This window comes from Anarhichas minor, unplaced genomic scaffold, assembly GCF_050575085.1.
Source record: "Anarhichas minor isolate MPS153535 unplaced genomic scaffold, ASM5057508v1 ptg000067l, whole genome shotgun sequence".
Taxonomy (NCBI): domain Eukaryota; kingdom Metazoa; phylum Chordata; class Actinopteri; order Perciformes; family Anarhichadidae; genus Anarhichas; species Anarhichas minor.
This window is the reverse complement of record NW_027466513.1, coordinates 4,760,686-4,778,112: the sequence shown is the minus strand read 5'-3', so window position 1 is coordinate 4,778,112 and position 17,427 is coordinate 4,760,686. Positions and strand designations below refer to the sequence as shown.

At 39.9% G+C, this 17,427-nt stretch overlaps 1 long non-coding RNA gene across 2 annotated transcripts; it reads left to right on the top strand.

Annotated features, from left to right (window-relative positions):
- The first annotated feature begins 672 nt into the window (after positions 1 to 672).
- LOC142934253 (uncharacterized) lies at positions 673 to 14,884 on the top strand. Of its 2 annotated transcripts, none has more exons than XR_012947697.1 (3): positions 673 to 840; positions 9,812 to 9,892; positions 13,864 to 14,884. It is a non-coding gene; the product is annotated as an uncharacterized LOC142934253 (long non-coding RNA). The 2 variants fall into 2 exon arrangements; XR_012947698.1 differs by lacking the exon at positions 13,864 to 14,884 and adding an exon at positions 12,058 to 12,130.
- Positions 14,885 to 17,427: the final 2,543 nt, after the last annotated feature.

The window sequence follows — 17,427 nt, the reverse complement described above, 5'->3', positions numbered from 1 at the left end:
GACGCAGAGAGGACAGAGGACTCCCTGTGTCAAACCTTTCTTTATTTATTTCTGCCCTCATTTTATATTCCTCGGCTGTTTTCATGCAGCGTGTGCGTGAAGGCTTCCCACGTCTAGCTGCCTCAGATCAGGAGAAGAGAAAAGTGTGCATGAATTCTCAAGAGGTCACCGTGTAGTTTTATTATGTCTCTGATACTTTAAAGGTTTGGTTTGTGAATTATGATCGCAATGAAAAGTGAGAATGCTGAGTGACTATTTCACATCAGACACTCAGAACAGATCAGTTAAAGGCCCGCAGACCCACACAGGTACGAAGTACAAATGTTAGATTATGTTTCATTGTTTGCTACTTCATATTTCTACTTTTTAGATTTTACAAACTAAACATATGATGTATTTTTAATATTACATTATAGTTAAAATGTGCTCCAGCTCCACCGGCTGATCATTTAAAATACTGCATATAGCATACTTTTACTACTTTTACTTCACTACTTTTTTTGTTGTCAATACTGTATTACGTATCCTACAAGTCTTTGACCATAATACATAATCGGAATTAAAAACACAGATTTCGATTAAACTTGTTCCGGAAGTCAGTTTATTCTGAAATACTCAACCGGAAGCTAGTGTGTAGTTTACGGTCTGGCTTGACGGTGGTTTAAATGGGAACGTAAACGTGCCCAGCAGCTCACATCGAGGAACCAACAGAAGTCAGCCGGAGCCGCAAAGGTCGATGGTGAGAGTTTGTTCCGTTATTAGTTCGTCTGGAGTAAAATCTGCTTCACTTGTTCGACCGATAAACGAGACATTTTGGAGAAAGAAGCTCATCTCTCAGCGGTAAGTTACAGCAGTTCATATTTACCGTAATGATTTAATATTTACCGTAATGATTTAATATTTACCGTAATGGTTTAATATTTACCGTAATGGTTTAATATGTACCGTAATGGTTTAATATGTACCGTAATGGTTTAATATGTACCGTAATGGTTTAATATGTACCGTAATGGTTAGAGCAGCTTCACAGGATTCACTAAACAGTTCAGTGTTGATTTGTGAGCGTTAAAACAGTGACAGAAAGCAGTAAAATAACCCTTTACAAACATTAAAACTTTAACATTAAATGTGAACAAGGCTGATGTGGACGGAAGAGATTATTCAGGCTATTTTTGAATCATTTAAACTATACGTCACTAGCTATTATATATTTCAGGTGATACAGTGTCAGAAGGTCAATAACATAAAGTTGTACAATTAATATATATTTATTTATTTATATTTTTACATATATTTACTTAAATATGTTTATATTTTTTATATATATGTATTTATTTATTTATATTTTTACATATATTTACTTACATATATTTATTTATTTATATTTTTATACATATATATTTATATATTTATATATATATTTTCATACATATTTATTTATACTGTATATATATATACATGCTGTATATATGTATATATATATTTATTTATATTTTTATTTACATATATTTATTTATTTATATGTATACTGTATATATAAATATATATATATTTATACATATAAAAGTGATTTCCTAAAATTGAAGGGTTTTAGGAAAAGAAGCAGCTTGTTTAGTTCTAAAGTCTGTTTCTCTGTCACATCACAACAATCTTTACTTTGAAAGATCTAGAATTTAGAAATGTTTTTGTTTCGTGTCTTGAAAGATGGATAAATGATGAAGAGTTGCAGATTAATCGTCTGTTGTTTTATATATTGTGACCAATGTTTGCACTCTCAAAATCCCGTATCAGTATCAGAAAAAAATATCAAAAATCATAAACAGAGAATGCATTAGCATCAATAAATATAAAGTCTAAAACCACAAATATATATTACTGCAAAGTCCCGTAAAGACCGTGAAAGTCAGTCACAGTAAAACTAACGTAGAGTCCGACCAGCCATTTGAGATATTATTGTATTTAGAGCAGTGTCAGAGCCGTCCGTGTCCGTATCTGTGCAGTAAACCTCGTCCATTGTTGACAATCCACCAGCCAGCTTTATCTTTAGAGCAACACAACACATCTCTGAACAAATGAGAGTTGATTAACTGGCACGGCGACCAGTCGAGCAGCCAAACCAGCATTTGGCTGCTGGTGCTTTCTCTCACTGACCCTCTCCGTCACTTTGCTTTCCTGCTGAGAGCTTCAGCTGCCTGACTGTGACCCAGACGCCCTGTTCCTTCATCTTCTGTGTGAAGTGTTCTCTGCGTTGTGTACGTATGAGTTTGGCACATTAATGAGCACCATCTGCATTAAATATAATGTTCATCGGCAGTGCCAACAATGAGACGTGTTCCATGTCTTACATGTTCACATAATGAGGCAAATGTTATTAAAAGGGAAAATACACCATATATACACTTTATGCAGTGTTTCTGGATCGTTTAGTGTATTCTTTATGCAGATTATGTTCAATTATGCTCAATCTGTTGTTTCATTTTTTATAATTGTGAAGTGTTTAGTCTATAAAATGTCAGAAAATAATAAAAATAAATGTCCATTGTGAATCCTCAGAGTCCAATGTGATGTTTGCAATAGTCTGAAGAATATCAGATATATAATGCATTGCATTCACATGTTTAGCTGCTAGCTGGACGCTGTTGATCTCACTGATTTATTTGGTGATCCTCTGACTTTTCCTCTTAACGCCACCATGAGGTTAATATTTGAGTTGTTTTAGTAAAATATCTCCTCAACTATCGGCTGCATTGCCGTGAAATTTAGTTCCAACATTCATGTTCCCCTCAGGATGAATTTAAATATTGTTGGTGATCCTCTGATGTTTCATCCAGTGACCTCATCTCAATCTTTAATGTGTCCGGTTCATCACGTTCATCACGTTCATGATCAAATAGCTGCAGAACTGATGACGTTTCAATCCGTCTATTTTTCTATTCTTTGTGTTTACAATTATTGACTAATGTTAGCATGCTACGCTAAGATTAGTGACATCGGCATCAGGCGGTAATCTCTGGTTCTGCCGAGTGAAGCCGATTCATGTCTTAAAGCTGCATTCTCTCTAGTGTCCACCAGGGGGCGACTCCTCTGGTTGTATAGAAGTCTATGAGAAAATGACTCTACTTCTCTCTTGATTTATTACCTCAGTAAACATTATAAACATGAGTTTATGGTCTCAATCTCTAGTTTCAAGTCTTCTTCAATACAGCATGATGTTCATTTAGTACATTATGGTCCAACTTTAACTCTTTCACAGAGTGTTAGGTTAATAAAAGTTAACATTTTGGTTGCCTAAGAAATATCTTTTTCAGCGTTTGGTTGTACTTAGCTCCGCCGACCTCGTGTCACTTCTGGTTGCAAAAAAAACAAGATGGCGACAGCCAAAAAGACAAACCCTGAGGATTCAAATTTGCACTGTTGGTTTCAGACCTTGTACTTTTCATATTGTCTCCTGTTAAAGGATTTTAAAAGGTGAACACAGGTCCATCGGTCCCGTCATGTGCACTCAGTCTATTTGTGGATCACAGCGTGGCCCCTTAACAGAAGGACCGACGATCCTCCAGGACCGACTGTTACTTTAGTTCACCTCCTGAATCAGAGCGTCTCGGGGGGGTAAACCGTCGGAGCAACGCTGCTGGTTGGACGGAGGCGGAGCTCTGACAAACAGAGACCTGAAACGTCTGTCGGGGATTCTTTATTCAGTCAAAGCTAAAGCACTTTGATTGGTGTTAGTGCAAAAATATCAATATTTTCTTCATCCATTAATCTACCAAATGGTTTTCTTGATTCCTTGTTTAGTCTGTTCAATAGTCAGAGAAATGTGTCTGCAGCAGTCGATCGGAAAAACAATCATCTGAGAACGTCACTATAGGCTAAGAATACTTCTGACTATTTTCTTACATTTTATACCCAAAACAGTGAATTTATTAATCAAAAATCATTCAGAATTAATTGTTGAAATACATATTTGAAGCAGAAACTTTCAGATTCTCAAATTTTCTGCTTTTATATCATCATGAATTCAATGTTGTTTGGATTTCGGACAGTTGATTGGACGAAACAAGCAGCTGGATGGTGATTATTTTAAAATAATGGATGAAAGAATAAGATTAAACAATCATTTAATTAGATGCAGATTTAAAGAAAATAGTTGCATTTGGTTTTGTCCAGAAGAAGCCGTGAAAATAACTTGAATTTGATTTATTTGAAACCAGTTTTTCTGTTTGTGATCCCCTAAAATCTAAATGACCAAAGTGAATTTTACGTCTAGGATTTGTGTTTGAAGGATTTTGTAGAAGCCTGAAGACGTCTGTGTAATAGATGTTTGTCTTTAATCACGTGTCGACTCGTCCGCTCACGAGAGGTTTGTGATAACGAGTCAATCTGTTAAAAAGGAAGAAGGTCGTTTCTCTGATTCGTTGATTAGATCACGAGCCTTCAACACAAACTATTCTCCTCACACCGGCTGCGGACACATAGCGCTCCCTCAAAGCCTTCTAGTTGTAACCAGATTAAACTCGGTCAAAGTGAATTAAAAAGCAGATGGTCGGCCCTCAGCAGAGCGACCCCCCCCCGACCCCCAAATCTGCTCCGTCACAGCGAGACGGGCTTTTCCTTTTCTGAGTGGAGTTCCTGTCTTCACAATGACTCGTCTGTTGCCAACATGCAACGCACATATCTACCACGATGCCTCTAAAAGAGTCTCAATGATGAGTAAAATACATAGCGTTGTTAAATCTGTGAGTTGTTAGCAGTACGTTTCCGCTCTCGACTTCTCACATGGTTTCATTCCTGATACTCTGAGGCCCAAAGATAAAGAGATCATAAGCAACACTAAACGGAGAGCTTTCCTTCTGTCCTCTCTCATTAATCATCTCACCAACCTTCAGATGTATCTGAGATAACATGAATCAAATGTCACGGTAATGAATCCAAGAGAGAAACCACAAAAAAGGAAAAGTCAGAAGATCAACAAAGTCAGTGGGATTCACCCTCTGGGGATCATGAATGGCCATACAAACCTTTATGTCAATCCACCCAATAGTCTGTTCCCTAACATGGCTATAATCACAGCAAGCTTTTATTTTGAAAATCAATGCAGCTGCACTTCTTTTTTTAAATTTCAGTTTAGAGTTAATGGCTGCTGATGGTTTGACTTGTTCTTTGCATTGCATTTCAGATTTAACAACTTCTTTATGGAGAGGTGAAGCCCCGCCCCTTTCCGGTTGAACACAATGAGACCTTATTTCGGATAAAATATAAACGATAGTCAACGGCGAGAGACAAATTACTTTTTGATCGCGTTTGGATTGTGCCATGAATTACGCGCGTGATGTTTGTCGATTTTAAAAGTAAATTTTGCACGTCAAGAAAATTTGTCCTAAAAACTTTTAAAGTATAAGACATGAAAATACGTAATTAGAAACTCACTCAACAGTCGTTCTGTGTTTCATACCAGGAGGTTCTCACACCAACAACAGGTCTCACTCGTTCTTTCTCTTTCCGACTGATAAAAAGAGTTGCTAAAAAAACATCACATAAGATAACTTTACACTTGTGCGTGGAACATAGCTAAGTTAGCTAGCTAGCTAGCAAGGCAAGCTAACGGCCATGTTGGTGACGTAGATTGTGCAAGACCAGCCACAAGTGAAGTCAGTGCTTCATGTGTTAAAGCTGCATTCTCTCTAGAGTCCACCAGGGGGCGACTCCTCTGGTTGTATAGAAGTCTATGAGAAAATGACTCTACTTCTCTCTTGATTTATTACCTCAGTAAACATTGTAAACATGAGTTTATGGTCTCAATCTCTAGTTTCAAGTCTTCTTCAATACAACATGATGTTCATTTAGTACATTATGGTCCATTTAGAGTCAAACAGACCATAAAGCAGGGTATGCTTTAGGGCGGGGCTACACGGTGATTGACAGGTCTCTACCAGAGACATATACGGCGTCTCTACGTTACTCCTCCTCAGTCCATATATGGTCACTTCCTGTTCACTGGTTGCCAAAAGCTAAGACGGCGACGGCCAAAACGCCGAACTCAAGGCTTCAAAACGTTGGTCCACAAAACAATAAGAGACGTAACAACGACTACGTCCTAGTTCACTTATCGGTCATTTCACACAAAACTAAATGTTACTACGACCAGATCTACGACAAAGGATCAAAAAGATATTGCGTCTTTCGCCGTTGACTTTAGTACAGATCTCTTTCACCAAAATAATGTCCATTGGGGGACACCGGAAGGGGCGGGACTTCGTCTCTCTGTCATAGTTAAAATGTGAGGAAGTGAAAGAAAACTTGTTGGAATATTTTGTGATTTGAAATAACAAGACTTCCAACAGTACATGGAACCTGGTTTACGATCCGCTGAGAGAAACCAGCAGTATTTCAGTTTATTCTGCTCCTAACCTCAACCAGATGGCCTCGGCTGTAATGAAGCTGACGTTTCTTTTTACAACCACGAGTCGGCTGCACGTGTGGTCCCGCTCAGAGTCCCAGAGTGGGATCGTCTGCAGGGGAAGGTAGCGTTTAGTCACACCTGTTGCTTTTGATTTCACTTAATAAACAGGAGGGAGTAGAAGTTTGGTGTGTCTGAGGAGAGCGGACGCCTCTCATCTCCGCCTCTGTATCCAGGGGGGGGGGGGGGGGGTCTTAATTAGGTCTTTGGTTTGTCCTCAAATGGGCTGACAACTCTCAAAGGGCACTAAAGGCGCTGAAGCGTGGGCAGCAATTGGGAATAATTCTCATCACATCTCCCATCAGGAGTGAAGCTACCAGATAACAGCTTTGTAGTTCGGGGACCGGCGCTCGACGGCGTGTTGGAGCTCGATGTTCAGAGTCGAGTGTGTTGGTGGTTGTCAGGTTTTTTAACCCTCCGGCTAGATTTCAAACGCAGCTTTGGTTGAGTTTTAATAGAAGATCATTACCTCTGCAAAGGTTTTCAGCTCGGTTTGTCAGCAGGATTACAGGAAAAACTGCTGTTGTGTAGGTAGAGTTGTGTAGGTGGAGCAACGGATCAGATCAGCACGAAATACAAGAGAGCAAATATAACTTTTAGATCTCTGATCACTTGTTTTTGCCACCGATACTAATTATTGATCATTAATGATCCATATTAACAGATACAGATCCCTTTGTTGTTTGGTTGTATCAGCTGGTCTACAAGGATCCAGACTATTGTAGTAAGTCAATAAACCACCAACAATTCTAAATGTTATACTTTTACTTTGTCAGAGTAATTTATAGTGTTTTTTTATCTTGTCGTGAAAACATCTCCTTCAAACTACTGGATTTATTCTAGTTTATCACCAAAACTACATTTTACAGATGACATGTGAACACATCATGATAATGTTATAATGTACCTTCAGCCAGTACTCATGTTCACTGAGCAGAGCCTGAAGGCATCATAGTGTAACTGAAGTGAACCTCCTTGGTTAGCCGTTAGCGGTGCTGCTAACGTGACTAGCTCTCCTCCTGTTGGTTAGCCGTTAGCGGTGCTGCTAACTCTCCTCCTGTTGGTTAGCCGTGAGCGGTGCTGCTAACGTTACTAGCTCTCCTCCTGTTGGTTAGCCGTTAGCGGTGCTGCTAACGTGACTAGCTCTCCTCCTGTTGGTTAGCCGTTAGCGGTGCTGCTAACTCTCCTCCTGTTGGTTAGCCGTGAGCGGTGCTGCTAACGTTACTAGCTCTCCTCCTGTTGGTTAGCCGTTAGCGGTGCTGCTAACGTTACTAGCTCTCCTCCTGTTGGTTAGCCGTTAGCGGTGCTGCTAACGTTACTAGCTCTCCTCCTGTTGGTAAACACTGATTGGTTGTTTGAGTCAGTAAAACTTTATTTAACACTGTGATGGTTAACTTTAAACTGTGTTGAAAAGCTGCTAGAAACTGACTCACTGATGTTATGAAGCCTCGAGTTCACCATCTTGGATTACGCCCCTCACAATGTTGTTTTTTTGCTACCAGTGAACAGGAAGTGACTATATTTGGACTGAGGAGGAGTGACGTAGAGACGCAGTATATGTCTCTGGTAGAGACCTGTCAATCACTGTGTAGCCCCGCCCTAAAGCATCCCCTGCTTTATGGTCTGTTTGACTCTAAATGGACCATAATGTACTAAATGAACATCATGCTGTATTGAAGAAGACTTGAAACTAGAGATTGAGACCATAAATTCATGTTTACAATGTTTAGAAATTTGTGTCGACTGTGAATCTGTTGATGCGGACATTAAAAAGTCAGGAGCAGCCGTCTGCTTTGAACCGGCTTTCAACACTTACCAGTTCAGGTTTGTTTGATGGAAAACATATATATATATATATATCCCTATAAAGCATTCAGCTGTTGCAGCATTAGTCACCATCTCACCTCATCTGCACATGAATGTGACTTTCTTTCTTTATTCGCGTGAGTAAGACTCGGGGAGAAGGGCTTGTGGCTGTGTGGGCAGCGGCTGCTGTCAACAGATTATGAAGGTCCGCCACATCCGTGAGTCATGAGCTTTCTGTTTGAAAAGGCCTGCTTCATCTGCACAGCTGCCAACACAAACCTTTGCATCACAATATCCTGCTGCTGAAATCTTCCATTATTCAACCACAGCTGTAGTCGGACTACATCCACTGAGGGACTCCTCCTACGATGCTCCTCACTGCAGAATGACCAGCAGCGATACAGCATGCAGTACAAGTACACGGTTTATACTACATGTAAAGTAAAAGTATCTTCTGTGGCTGCTGTCTCTGGTCACGTGACCTTTCACTCTTATGTCATAGCGTTCACACGCTAGTTAGCTAGTAGCACAGATGAAGAGGAAGCTAGCTCTCTCCAAACACAAGAATAACTTAAACTCAAGACATGAATCTAACTGACGTTGAGTATTTTGTATATTTACATATTGAGACCAACATTGATATTTGAGAATTTTAAAAAATCTAAAAATGCATACGTGCACCAATCAGGATTCAGCTAAATTTGAGTATTTTGCTGATGTTTTCAGGCCGCTTACAATGAAATACGGTAGAGATGGAGGAACATTCTCATGCAGCAGTTTGCAGTATAAAGAAGGAAAACGTGCAAATACAAATATATTTATTATCAAAAAAGGTGCAAATACTTAATGTAAACAGGTTAACAGTAAATGTCATAAATGTGAATAAATAAACATTTTTTTAAACCTGATCATGTGCTACAGAGAAAAACTTCAGATTTTAATAATAGAAGTTGGAGTCAGTGATCTGAATCCTATTGTAAGACCTCTGCATCCTGAAGCTGCATCCTGAACATCCTGAAGCTGCGTGTTTCTAGTTTTTGGTTGTTGGATCCAGAACGAGCAGCAGACAATCGCCCGGTCATCAGCTCCCACGGATCAATACGTCGTCGCCCACGGGACAGCGGTCCTGTTGAGTATCAAACAAAAGGCTTTGTCATCCGTGAAAACCCCCGAACAAAAGAGCAGCTAAGTACCGACGGATTAGTTTGTGCGCTTTTAATTTGGCTGCAGTGAGTTTAACTTAGTCATCTCTCTTCATGCGTCTGCATGAACGTGACGAATAGTTCTGCAGTTTTTAATCACAAAACGAACTAAAAGAAAACGTGAATCACGCCACAGAAACGCGCATGAATCACTTCTTTTAATGTGCTTTAAAAAACGTTTGAATCATGGCTCCAGAAATGTGTTAGGAGACACTTGAATGAGGCCTGCAGACCAAACACTGCATCTTCTCAGCGTGGAGTATTTTCAGTAACAACTAATGTTAACAGTGACTCCTCCCACAGTGACTCCTCCCACAGTGACTCCTCTGTGTTCTCTTCTCTGCAGCTCATGTGAAGCCGTCTGGAGGTCAGAGGTCAAAGGCTACCGCTCTCTCCGCTACATTTGAACCCGAGAGTCATTAAACAGGTACAGATGGTACGATAAGCTTCTCTTGTTGGTCCTCAGTCTCACTGTTCAGCGCTACACATTCACTTTCACTCCGGTTCTGTCAAGTGAAGCCAATGCTTCATGTGTTAAAGCTGCATTCTCTCTAGTGTCCACCAGGGGGCGACTCCTCTGGTTGTATAGAAGTCTATGAGAAAATGACTCTACTTCTCTCTTGATTTATTACCTCAGTAAACATTGTAAACATGAGTTTATGGTCTCAATCTCTAGTTTCAAGTCTTCTTCAATACAGCATGATGTTCATTTAGTACATTATGGTCCATTTAGAGTCAAACAGACCATAAAGCAGGGGATGCTTTAGGGCGGGGCTACTGTGATTGACAGGTCCACTACGTCCACTTCTTATAGACGGTCTCTGGTCGCTCCCTGTTTGTCATTCCTGAACAGATTTAGGTTTTCTCCACACACACAAAATAAACGCTGCTATCAGCTAAACAATTTATGTTATTAATATTAATGTGTGCAGCTTAATTGGAGGTAAACAAGTCTGTGTTCTTTCAAGTAATTCTTTTATTTTTAATGCATTTTTCTGTCTCAAAGTAATTCTTTTTTTTATTTAGTTGTTGTTGTTGTTCATCGTTCCACTGATCGAGTTCAGTGCAGACAGAGTGATGAGTGTGAATCACTGAGGTCAGACTGATCCAATAAAGTCAAATTAAATCTAACTTATTTACGCCGTCAGATGTCTTTGATGTTCAGGAGCTTCAGTAGAAAGGTTTCTCTCCTCGCTGTGTTTGCTGCGTAGACTAAACCAGCCGGTGAAACGTGCAGCACACACACACACACACACACACACACACACAGATGGTGAGCTGGACTCTTCAGTCCTCTTTACATTTACAAGATTGTTTCACTGTTTATTTTCGTTCATCATTAACGCTCATCAGATGTCATAACCACATATTTATCGTATGTTTTCCATCTGTGTCTGTTTTAATTATAGTTCAAATGTTTGTTGTATTCAGAGACTGTTGAACAGCAGATGAAGAAGAGCTCAAAACCTTTACTTAAAGGGACAGTAGAGATGTGTAGAAGTGTGGTTGTATGAGGTTCTTCTCCATCGTCAGTGTTTTACTACAGTAGAATAATAACACTAACAGATGGAGGCAGCAGTAGAGCAGCAGCTCCTGTGTTCTGAGAGGTAGAATCAGTGTTTTTGAATGAAGTCTTGTCTCAGTAGAGATCAAAGATAACAGCTTCATAAACTCTACTTCAAAACAATCCGAACTGTCCCTTTAATTAAAAGTAGCAACACAGAAACTTTAAAGTCCTGCAATCAAAGTAAAAGTACAAAATGATCGACAGCAAAGTGCACTTAGGTATTAAAGTAAAAATACTTGTTGGGCAGAATGAGTTATATTATTATTATTATTATATATCATATTGTTGTAATATCACTGATGCTTTAACAAGTAAGCAGCTGATGGAGGTGGAACAGATTTTAACTACGTTATGAGCTGTTGGATCATTTCATCTACAGCATAGCATCATCTTTTATAAACCTGTCATATGTTTTGTTTGTAAGATCCTAATAATAATAATAAAAGCTGTCAGACAAATGAAGTGGAGTATAAAATACCTCCCTCTGAGATGTAGAGGTAATTAGCATACAGATGAAATATTAGCTAAGAGTAAGTAAAAGCACCTCGGTACTTGAGTAAATACTGATTAAGATGCATAAATGAAGGTGTCATAACCTTCTGAAGCAAACCTCAGTTGGATCAACAGACAAAAGACGAGGACGTCCTCACGTCAACATTAATACCAAAGTCTGAACTAACGGACTAAAGCACCACATGTTTGCCGACAGCGATTCGAGCAGTATTTTTAGGAACGTCTTAAATAATTAAATGACTTCCAAACTCTATTTTAGGATACAACTTGTCCGAATGTGCACAGTCAGCACACATCACCGTGTGACTCGGCTTCAGGCGTTGCATCACAACAGCTGTTTGTTTTAAAGATAACATTCATTTTGATCGAATGACATTTAATTCACAAACAACCCTTTGAATAGAATGTGGACTTTCAGCTCTTGTGTGGTATTTGCGAGCCTTTATAGTATGTTGCTATAAAAACTCTACTGTAGATGTAACAATAGAGGAATGAAACTCATGTATTCACAGTGAAACCATCAAATAATAATCAATAACTCTCTGTGGAGCGAGGCTACAGACCGACGCTGGACTCTTTAAACAGGTCAGTCAGTGGACAGCTCCTGGTGCTGAAACGAGGTCAGAACCTAACCAGATAAATGGCGTAATGATCTGAATATAAGACGAATCAAAGCTTTTCCAACACCTGCTTTTGTAAATGAGACTTTTTAAAGATACAGACCACTCTCAGACTGTCCTTGTTGTTAAATCTGTTTGACCAGAAGAGTCCTCATGGCTCTAGAGGTTGTCGGTTCGAGACTGAAATATCTCAATATGATGGAAAGCCAGTCTGTAAAAACTGGTTTAAGAAGTTATTTAAAAAAGATGACTGATTCTGCGATCCTTAAATCTATAGCTTATAATGTGAACTAGTAGTCGGTCTATTTCTATGATAACAAATGCATATGTTAGGCAGCAGTGTGAGAGTCCCGGGTGCTCTGCGGACATTTAAAAGTGTCTTCATGGCGGTAACTTCTCCACTGCAGCTAATAAAGAAGGAAGTGAGACTTTATTGACCCAAACCGGTTGGAGAGCCTCATTGAAGACGTCCATGATTTGGTTAATTCCACTGAAATTGCAGGTGACCCCTTGAGAGTGTTTCCCTCCAATTCTATACTTCCACATGTGTTTAGCATTCAGTCCACACGGACCCTCCGAAGAGAATTACACCAGCTCCCCCTCTTACGTATTCTCCATCCTCCTGCTTTCATTTGGTATGCACATCAGAGCCGTTACAAAGTCACAGTGGGTGAGAGGAGATCATTTGATGTCTCCTCTGCTCGGCTCTATTTGGGGTCCTGAGGCACGTTGGCGGCCCCACAAAGGGAGGAAGTGTCCGTCTGACTGCTTTTCATAACAGGTAGTGTTCAGAGAGGAAGTGGTGCTGATTAGCTCTTTGACAAACATTCCCCCGACGCATTTATCGTCTCCAGTCTTTCTCGTCCACCTTCATCCGGTTACATCAAAACTGAAATGTAATGAAGTGTAAAGTTGACTTCTGACGGACTGAACAGGAGATTTGATTCAGAGCAGAACTCACTGAGCTGAACTGATTCCATTGAGATTCACCATTAAATATTATATTCCAGTGTTTATTAAAAACAGTTGAGTCTTAATTTGGAGATTATAAAAAGTAAAGCTCCTTTTCTTAGGTTGTTTTAAAGCTGCATTAATACATTTATGGAACTCACAAATAGGTTCATGTTCAAATGACTGATTAATTAATTCTCTAAAACAGCGGGTTAGTGTAGTTTTATCAAACAAACAGGAGGAAATGTTGCATCTGTTGGGGACTATTTTCAGCGGCGGATTAATACACTGCAAAGAAAACTGCAAATTTAATCATAAGCACTGAGAGTCTCAGTTATTTTGTCCATTTTAAGCTTTTTAAATGATAAAAAGCTCGTTATTTCTGATTAGATCCAATTTACTCGAGCAACAAAACCAGACATAAACACACACCTTGTGATCAGGACATGAACTACTGTTTATTAAAGGACACGTCTGGTGTTATTAGATAATTCAACAACTCCCAAGAAAAGATCTCTCAACACTTTCTGACTTCCTGCCGGTGGCTCTCAGCTCTAATCTCATTGGTTCTTCATACGTCAATCACACAAATATATATTTCCATGTTTTAAAGAAAAAGTCTCACTAACTTCCTAAAGCTATCAGCCATCCGTCTCCTGAGACGTATCGCTTTACAGCCCCAACGTGTGTCGTCATCATAACAACTAACAACAATCTCCATTTTTCCTTTGTATCAAATAAACACAGAAAACAGTCCAATGGCCGTTCTACTGCTGCTCTTATTTCTATGATTTACATCAATACCAGCCCGCCTCCACTCCATTACTGACGTACGGATGCAGAAGAACTGCATCCTCTGGGGCTCGTCCCTCTGTCCTCGTTCACTGCTGCACAGCTCTGATGGATGACGGCAATCAGGCCCCGCCGCCTCTGCAGCTCTGAGGAAACACACTTCTGTGTACGCTGCACTTTCCCTCCAGCCCTCTCTGACTCTGTGATTTATTGGACCGGAGCGTCCCGTCACCGGCGGGTAATCTCTGCAGCAACAGTTACACGGTGTGGCTGTGGGAAGCCTGAGGATTCACGCTGGGGTCTAGTTTCACCGCCGGAATGTGCTGACTGTGCATTCCTCCCAACGCCGCGGGCCGGTGGTTTGCATTGTAAATGTAAAGGTGTTGCATGCGATGAGTGGAAGTAAAAACGAATGTCTTTATATTGATATTCAGAGGAACAGTTCACAGAATCACTTCCTGCTTGTTACCATTAGAACCATCAGAAAACTCTCGGATCGAATCATCTATAGTGATTGTGTGTATTAAAATACACAATTCATATGATAAGGACATAAAAGATGGTGTTTTTATTGATAAATGTTATGAAGTCAAACAGCTCATAATTCTCAGCTCAGGTATCGACAGAAAGACTCCAAACTGTTAAACTCTGAGCACAGTTCCTTCTAAACCAACCAGCATGACACCTGAAGGACTCACACTTAATAAATGATTTTAATATTTATTCTACTCCCATTAATCTGCAGTCACACAACACACAGCTTCATGGTGCTAATCACCAACTTCTCACAGTAAATTACAAGTTGCTGGAGAACATGCAGTGTGTGTGTGTGTGTGTGTGTGTGTGTGTGTGTGTGTTCATTATCATCGTGGTACGGATTAGTTCTTAAATCTGAATCCACAATATAATCTTTTCTATATGAGTGCTTTTTTTATTTAGTAAGAAGAAATAAAAGTCACCATTTAAATCACATAAAGGACTTTTCTTCCTTTTTTTCAACCCTTTCGCTGTAAGAAGACAGACTCATTGGAGACGTCTCCTGCTGAGCTGAGGACTAAATTACACACTTTCACTTCCACCAAACAAAAAGCCTGTCCGTCCTAGAAAAGGTTCATGTTTGAAGCACCAGAAGGTTTCTGTGATTGAAGCTTCTCCTTCTACAGCAGCGAGCTGAATCCATGTAATTCTACCTGTAGTACTTTAATTATGATTGATTAAATCATGATCACGTGTATTCATGACAGCTGTTTTTTATTCATGTTGGTATAAATCAAGTCACTGTTCCTGCCTTCCTCTTTGTTGTTGTTGCAGTAAACGTGATGTGATCATGTGTTACTCTGATGCGTAATTGTTCATCGTGCTGACATCAGTGATTTACAAAGATGTGCTAATAATGCTGAGTGCATGTGCAGACAAATCCCCAACACATTCTCCTTTTTTACGTTATTAACGCTGACCTTGACCAAAGACGCAGCAATTACCCAGAGTGCACCGGCGGTCACAAACCCCTGTGTTTAATAATTGCAGTGAGAGCGGAGCACCGCGGCGGTTTACTCCATTAAAGTAAAAGCTCCACGCGGAGCCGCCAAATTAGCAGTAAATAGACATTTACACAGCGGAGAGCTCGCCGCAGTCGGACAAAGCGAGATGGTGAACAAGCAGGAGTTACTGGTGTTAACCGGTTAAAGAGCTGCTGGTTTTAATGTCAGAGACCTGAAAACCACCAGGAAGTAACAAGACATGTTTGTTAACATTGTGCTTTCTTTAAACAGACAACATCTAAATACATACAGAAGACATTTCACAAAGATTGGAGAAAAGTGGGTACTAGTAAAAGTAGATGATAGATAGACGTTATTAATCCTGCAAGGGTACATGTTTTCACTACAGCAGCATTTATAGATAAAGGTAAAGCTAACTAATATACTATATACTAACTATATATATAACTACACTATCTACTAACTGTTTATATATAAATATATATACAGAAATATTCTCATTTAAATGTACACAGCTGTGTGCGTTGAAGCATTTTCTGATCCGATGCCTCTAATAGTGAAACAGCAGCATTCATCTCTGACTCCCAAAACAACAGCATAAATGATGGTTAAGGTTTAGTTCGTTATTATTTAGTTTTAGAGACAGACTGTGGTTTGAGTCACAGTTAGGGGACCATTGTCATTCTGGTTAAAATAATAAGTAAATGTTGAAGAACCTTGTCGCTCTATACGGTCGCCTGACTTCCTCTCTTGTTCCTGTCATAATACATTTGGCCGCCAGAGGGCGCGGTCACTTAAATGTTGAATGTTGGTTTGGGTCGTCCATTTGGGGCATTAGATAGATGGTCCCTTTAGCTTTTGCCTACACCACATTCTCTCTAATGACCACCAGGGGGCGACTCCTCTGGTTGTATAGAAGTCTATGAGAAAATGACTCTACTTCTCTCTTGATTTATTACCTCAGTAAACATTGTAAACATGAGTTTATGGTCTCAATCTCTAGTTTCAAGTCTTCTTCAATACAGCATGATGTTCATTTAGTACATTATGGTCCATTTAGAGTCAAACAGACCATAAAGCAGGGGATGCTTTAGGGCGGGGCTACACAGTGATTGACAGGTCTCTACGAGAGACATATACGGAGTCTCTACGTCACTCCTCCTCAGTCCAGATATGGTCACTTCCTGTTCACTGGTTGCAAAAATAACAAGATGGCGACGGCCAAAACGCCAAACTTGAGGCTTCAGCAGTCTACAAACCAACGGGTGTTGACATGACGACTACTGCCACGTCCTATATACAGTCTATGGCTCGACCGACTTACAGACTTTGAGTTTTAGCTAAAATGAGCTTCACTGTTGTTCCTTCATTAAATGTGGATTCATCCGCCGCTGAAAATAGTCCCCAACAGATGCAACATTTCCTCCTGTTTGTTTGATAAAACTACACTAACCCGCTGTTTTAGAGAATTAATTAATCATTATTATTTGAACATGAACCTATTTGTGAGTTGTGTTTGCAGATTAATATCTGGAGTGCCACAGACAGGAAGTATTTAAAGACGGACTAACACATTGCTCGTTTTGGTCTTTTTCATTTAAAAAGCTTAAATTGGACAAAATAAATGCGACTATCAGTACTTGTGCTCTTAAATTAAATTGTACAGTTCTTAAACTAAACCGCTCGCCTCAGATGTGCCAGGTGGCTGCATGTTAGTTTCACTGGTAAACACCATCAGGGACCATAAGTGCACAGTTGGTCCTCTTCACACCCCCACCGACGGCCCTCGCTCACACCGACGTGTCCTCCGTGTGTGGAAGGATCCCACGGGGACAAGCTGTCAGCGTCCTCACGACTCGACACAAACTGTGACCGACGATGTGTCAACGGGCTTTTTCTCTGTCCTGAGTTTTTGCTCACATCAACATCTTCAGTGACTTCATGCTGCGTAACGTTACACTACTTGATTTTTTAATATTTATTCATGCTGCAAGACTATTTTCATGTGTCTAAATTC